The sequence below is a fragment of the Otolemur garnettii genome, unplaced genomic scaffold, assembly GCF_000181295.1.
Source record: "Otolemur garnettii isolate 467f Iridium unplaced genomic scaffold, OtoGar3 scaffold00053, whole genome shotgun sequence".
NCBI lineage: Eukaryota > Metazoa > Chordata > Mammalia > Primates > Galagidae > Otolemur > Otolemur garnettii.
Window position 1 is genome coordinate 2,452,665 of NW_003852448.1, and position 7,320 is coordinate 2,459,984.

Genomic DNA, 7,320 nt, shown 5'->3' on the forward strand with positions numbered 1-7,320 from the left:
ATATATATATATATATATAAAGCAGTTGAAAAAGCTAATCAAAAGGAAGAAATTGTGAGACTTGGAGTGGGGAAGAAGTAAGATCAAACATTAGACTCAAAGGTACAAATAATAGATTAAAGTAAAAAAATAGAAAAAGACATATAATATAAACACCAATATAAGAAAGCTAGAATGGGTAGACTAATATAAGTCAAAATAGACTTTTCAAAAAATTTTTCATAGAGATAAGCATGGAAATTTTATTATAATATATACAAGTGGGAAGATATAACATTTATATACTTATATGCATCTAAGACAGACACTCAGACTACATGAAGCAAAAACTGTTGTAATTGAAGAAAGGAACACACAACTAAACAATAATAGTGGTAGACTTTAGTATCCCACTTTCAATAATGGATAAAACAACTAGGCAGAATATAATCAAGGAAATAAAGAATTTGAACAGCACTATAAACCGACTAGACCTAATAGATATCTATAGAACATGCTATTTAATAGCAACAGAGAATACCCTACATTCTTCTCAAGTGTGAATGGGACATTACCCAGGATAAACTACATGCTAGGCCACAAAGCAGATCTAAGTACATTTTAAAAGCTAGATATAATACAAAGTATGTTCTCCAACCACAATGGAATGAAATTAGAAATTGGTAGGAAAAAAATTGAGAAAGTTTACAAAACATGAATATTAAACAATATTCCTAAAAATCAATGGATCAAAGAAGAAATCCCAAAGGAAATCAGAAAACATTCTGAGATGAATGAAAATTAAAGACACAATATATCACAAATTATGGGATGAAGTAAAAGCAGAGCTTAGAGGAAAATTCAGTTGTAAATATCTTTATTAAGAAAGAAGAGGCTAGGTTCAGACTTGGAATCCCAGCACTTTATGAACTAAAAGATACTAAAATATCTTTTTTAACAACCTGGATGGAACTGGAGACCATTCTTCTAAGTGAAGTATTGCAAGAATATAAAAACAAACACCAATTTATGTAACTAAAATATTTGTATCCCCATAATATTCTAAAATATTTTTAAAGAAAAAGAAATCTCAGGATTTTGAGAGACGAAAACAAGAGGATTGCTTGAGGCCAGGAATTCAAGACCAGTCTGAGCAACATAGAAAGACCCCATCTCTACAAGAAATTTTAAAAATCAGCAGGACATGGTGGCACACACCTGTAGTCCTAACTACTGGAGAGGCTGAGGAGAAAGATCACTTAAGCACAAGAGTATAAGGTTGGAGTGAGCTATGATTGTGTCAGGCAATTCAACCTGAGTTAAAGAGCAAGCTGTTGTCTCTAAAAAGAAAAAAAAATGAGAAAAAAAGAAGAAAGAAAGAAGAAACAGACTTTAAATCAATAATCTAACCTTTCATGTATGACATTGGGAAAAGAAGAGTAAAATTATAGAGAAAATCAATGAAACCCAAAGCTAGTTCTTTGAAAAGATCAACAAATTCCTTTTCACAAGATGGTGCCAAAAGTGAAGAAGGAAGCTCCTGCCCCTCCCAAAGCCCAAGCCAAAGCAAAGGCATTGAAGGCCAAGAAGGCAGTGCTAAAAGGCATCCACAGCCACAAAAAAATGAAGATCCGTACATCACCCACCTTCCAGCAGCCAAAGACTCTGAGGCTCCGGAGGCAGCCCAAATATCCTTGGAAGAGCGCCCCCAGGAGAAATAAGCTTGACCACTATGCCATCATCAAGTTCCCCCTGACCACTGAGTCTGCCATGAAGAAGATAGAAGCCAACAACACATTTGTGTTCATTGTGGATGTCAAAGCCAACAAGCACCAGATCAAACAGGCTGTGAAGAAGCTTTATGATATTGATGTAGCCAAGGTCAATGCCCTGATCAGGCCTGATGGTGAGAAGAAGGCATATGTTCTACTGGCTCCTGATTATGATGCTTTGGATGTTGCCAACAAAATTGGGATCATCTAAACCAAGTCCAGCTGGCTAATTCTAAATATATAACTTTTCACCATAAAATAAACAACAGCAACAAATTTTTAGATAGACCAACCAAGAAAAAAAGAGTAAAAACACATAAAAAGAGGGCATTACTACTGACAGTACAAACTAGAAAGGATCATAAAGTAATATTACGAATAATTCTAAACCAACAAATTAGATAAACTAGATGAAATGAACAAATTCCCGGAAAGGCACAAAGTATGCTAGACATCAACAGGCTTAGGAAGAAGTATACATTCTGAATAAATCTACAAGTGAACGGATTGAATTAGTAATTAAAAAACTATTTAGAAATAAAAGCTCAGACCCAGATAGATTTGCTGTTGAATTCTACAAAACATTCAAAGAAAAATCAATACTAATTCTCCACAAACTCTTCCACAAAATAGAAGAGAAGGAACATTTCCCAACTTATTTTATAAAGCTGGTATAACTCTGATACCAAAACCAGACAAAAACATCACAAGAAAAGAAAACTATAGACCAATGTCTTTTATAACATGAGCACAAGCATCCTCAACAAAATACTAGCAAATTGAATATAGGGACATATAAAAAGAACTACAAATCATGACCAAGTGGGATTTATCATAAAGATACAGAATTGATTCAATATCTGAAAATCAAATACCACATGTCAATAAAATAAAAACAAAAATTATGTAATTATTTCAGTAGATACATAAAAAGTATTTGACAAAATTTAACATGCTTTGATGATAAAAATAATAAATAAGAAAGAGAAGGGAATTTTCTCTCAATAGGATAAAGCCCACCTATGAAAAACTCACATCTAACATCATACTTAACAGTGAAAGACTGGATGCCTTTCCCTTAAGATCAGGAAGAAGACCAGGATGACTGCTCTCCACACCTCTATTCAACATTGTACTCCAAGTTCTAGCCAAAGAAATTAGGCAAAAAAGATATAAAAAGCATCTAGATTGGAAAGGAAGAAATAAAATCATCTTTTTATACACAGGTGACATGATTTTGTATATAGAAAATCCTAAGAAGTCCACTACAAAAAACTATTTGAATTTATAAATACGTTTCATAAGGTTTCATAATACAAGATTAAGGTAAAACACTGTTTATATTTCTATATACTTGAACAATAAGAAAATTAAATTTAAAAACCAATTCCATATTCTGCAGCCTCATAAAGTAAAAATATTTCACAATAAATTAAACAAAAGAAGTACAAAAGTTACCAAATGTTGAAAGAAATTAAATACGATCTAAATAATTAGGAAAACATCTTCATTCATGGATTGGAAAGTTTAACATTATTAAGATGATGGTACGTCCCAAACTGACCCAATCAGAATTCCAGCTGATTTTTGTTGTAGAAATTGGCAAGCTGCTTCTAAAACTCATACAGAATTGTAAGGGACTCAGAACAGCAAAAACAATTCTGAAAGAAAAAAAGAACAAAGTAGGAAGACACACATTTTCTAATTTTAACACTTACTACAAATCAACATTAAGCATCAGCACTGTTAGACTTTAATGGACTAGAAATGAGAGTCTAGGCCTAGTGCAGTGGCTCATGTCTATAACCCTAGAACTTTGGGAGGATTGCTTGAGGCTAGGATTCAAGACTAGCTTGAGCAAGAGTGAGACCTCTTCTATACAAATAGAAAAAAATTAGCCAGGTGTGTTCTCAGCTACTTGGGAGTCTGAGGCAGAAAGACTGGTTGAGCCCAAGAGTTTGAGGTTGCAGTGAGCTATGATGACACCAATGCACTCTAACCTGCGGAACTGAATGAGACCCTGTGTCTGGGGGGGAAAAAATGAGAGCCTGTAAATAAACTCATGTATTTATTGTCAAATGATTTCCAACAAGGATACCAAGACCATCCAATGAAGAAAGAACAGTCTTTTCAACCAATAGTGCTGGAAAATATATATATATTTACATAGTAAAGAGTAAGGTTGGATCCTTACATCACACCATATACAAAAATTAACTCAAAATGGATCAAAGACCTAAGTGCAGCTAAAACTATAAAACCCTTAGAGGAAAGCATAGGGAAAAATCTGCATGACCTTGGATTTGGCAAAGAATTCTTAGCTATGACATCATAAGTATAAACAACAAAGAAGAAAAAATCAGCTAGACTTCATCAAAATTAAAAACTTTCATGCTTAAAAACACACTATTAAGAAAATTAAAAGACAACCAACAGAATAAAAGAAAGTATTTGTAAAGTATACATGTATATCTAATAAGAGTCTTACATCTAGAATACAAAAAGAACTCTTATGATTAAATAATAAAAAGACAAATAATCAAATTTAAAATGGGAAAAGGATCTGAATACACATTTCTTCAAGGAAGAATGGACAGTAAAGCATATTGAAAGATACCACTTTATATCCACTAGGATGACTAGAAACACAAAGTCAGATAAAAGTGGTAACCAAGATGTGGAGGAAGTAGAACCCTTGCTCTCACATTGGTGAGAATGTTAAATGGGCACCCACATTGAAAAATAGGATGGAAGTTCTTTCAACTCTTACATGTAGTGTTACCATTTGACCTAACAATTTCACTCTTAGTTATATACCCAAGAGAGATGAAAACATGTCCAAACAAAAATTTTACATGAATGTTTATTATCATTCTGAATAATAGAATAAAAAGATAGAAACAACCCAAAGGTCCATCAGTATTTGAATGGATGCATGGAGAATGGATAAACAAAAAGTGGTACATTAGTGATGTAAGGATGGTTTAACATAGGCAAATCAATAAATGTGATTCGCCATATTAAGAGACTAAAACCAAAAACCATACGATTACCTCAATAGATGCAGAAAAAACATTCAATAAATTTTAGCATCCCTTCATTATAAAACTTCTCAACAAACTAGATATCAAAAGGAACATACCTCAAAATAATAAGATTCATATAGAAAAAATCCACACCTAACATCATATCAAATGGGGGAATGTTGAAAGCATTTTCCCTAAGAAGTAGAACAAGACAAGATGCCCACTTGCACCATTCCTATTCAACATAGTACCAAAAGTCTTAGCCAGAACAATCAGGGAAGAGAAAGAAATAAAAGGCATCCAGATTGAGAAAGAAGAAGCCAGATTATCTCTGTTCACTAATGATATAATCTTATATGTAGAAACTTCTAAAGACTCCTCCAAAAGACTCCTTGAGTTGATAAACAACTTCAGTAAAGTTGCAGGATACAAGATCAATATACAAAAATTAGTAGCATTTCTAGATATCAATAACAACTGTGGGGACAAGAGTGACTTTATTTTTAAATGCTAATCTGCCAAATTAACTCCACATCTGGGAATAACTCCAAAATGTCTGCTTGAGGTATTCTCTTTATGTAGTAAAACTTATTCACTATAAGTTTCATCTTATCTCTAAATCACCCTTGATGCTGGTGCAATGTGACACTAGCAACATTCCATCATGGACCTACACATTCTTTCTAGAGCACCTACACATTTCCTCTTGATATAAGCTCCCGGTCTGGGGCATTGAGGGGCAGAGATCTACTTGTCTTGCAGCCACCCAAGACCATACTTTTGTCCATAAGTTTCCGTAATACATTATCCTATACTGAAAAATTGGGTTTGTCTGCCTTATTTTTTTTTGGTTTCTCAGGTCTTTTAGGACATGGGGATAGCTTTGCATATATGGCCCTTTCATAGAACAGTGATAAAGCTGAGAACCAAACCAAAAACTATGTCCTGGTTATGATAGCTACAAAAAATATATAAATAGAAATATATTTGAGGAGATAAAAGATCTATACAAAAACTATAAAACATTGATAAAAAAAATCCTGCATGACAGCAACAAATGGGAAAACATCCCATACTCAAGAGTTAGAAGAATCAGTATCTTTAAAATGACCATACTGCCCAAAGCAATCTATAAATTCAATATAATTCCTATGAAATTACCAGTGTCACTTTTTGCAGAATTAGAAGAAACAATCCAAAAATTTATATGAAACCAAAAAAGGAACCTGAATAGCCAGAGAAATCATAAGCAAAAATTAAAGGCTAGAGACATCACATTGCCTGACTTCAAATTATACTACAAGGCTATAGTAACAAAAACAGCATGGTACTGATATAAAAATAGCCAAACATATCAATGGAACAGAATAGAAAACCCAGAAATAAAGCCACATACCTGCAACCAACTGACCTTCAACAAAGTCAGCAAAAATACATATGCCCCTGGGAAAAGAACATTCTATTTAATGCAGGTTGCTAGGAAAACTGTATATTCATATGCATAATAATGAAACTGCATCCATATCTCTCACTATACATAAAGACATTAATTGAGAGCTAAACAGTGGGTACGTGTGGACACACAGAGTGGAACAACAGACATCAGAGACTTCAAAAGGAAGGAGGGTAGAAGAGGAGGGAGGAATCAAAAATTACTCATTGGGTGCAGTGTACACTATCTTGGTGTTGGGTATGCTAAAAAGCTAAAAGATATAGTGTTGGATTACACAATATATAAAACATAACAAAAGTGTACTTGTATTGCCTAAAGCTATAAAAATTAAAAAAAAATTAAGAGTGGAATATCCACAGAATGGAATATTTGGCCAGAAAAAGGATTAAACTATTAATACATGCTGTAACATGGATGAATCACAATAACATTATGTTAAGTGGAAAAAATATATGAAGACCACATATTATGTAACTTCATTCATATGAAATGTCCAGAATATGGAAATCTCTGGAGATAGGAAGTAGATGAGGGGTTGCTTAGACTGGGGGCTGGGGATAGGGGAATAGAGGACTGAAAGCTAAGGGGTACAGATTTTCTTTTTGAGTGATGAAATGTACTAAATTTGACCATGTTGGTGGTTGCATGCATCTGAGTACACCAAAAACCATTAAACTATACACTTTAAATGAGTGACTTGTATGCATCTCAAAAACCATTAAAAAAATTGACCATAGGCTCAACACAGCTCTGAACATTTTGTATGACAATATCTCATTTCTGTATTTCTGTTTTGCAGATGGGAAAACTGAAGCTTAAAATGTGTAAGCAGCCATCTGAAGGTACACTGGAGGAAGGACAGAACACAACCAATTCCCGATTCAGTATTTATGGGATTCTGTTATGTATTACACTCCCCACATTTCCACATACTATACCATTTAATTTTATTTATTTATTTATTTATTTATTTATTTTGAGACAGAGTAAGCTGTCGCCCTGGGTAGAGTGCCATGGTGTCATAGCTCACAGTAACCTCAAACTCTTGGGCTTAAGCAATTCTCTTGCCTCACTCAGCCTCCCAAGGAGC

At 33.7% G+C, this 7,320-nt stretch overlaps 1 pseudogene across 1 annotated transcript; it reads left to right on the forward strand.

Annotated features, from left to right (window-relative positions):
* The first annotated feature begins 1,485 nt into the window (after window positions 1-1,485).
* On the forward strand, window positions 1,486-2,010 carry LOC100945472 (annotated as a pseudogene). Its single transcript, XR_001161383.2, has one exon. The product of XR_001161383.2 is annotated as a 60S ribosomal protein L23a pseudogene (transcript).
* Window positions 2,011-7,320: the final 5,310 nt, after the last annotated feature.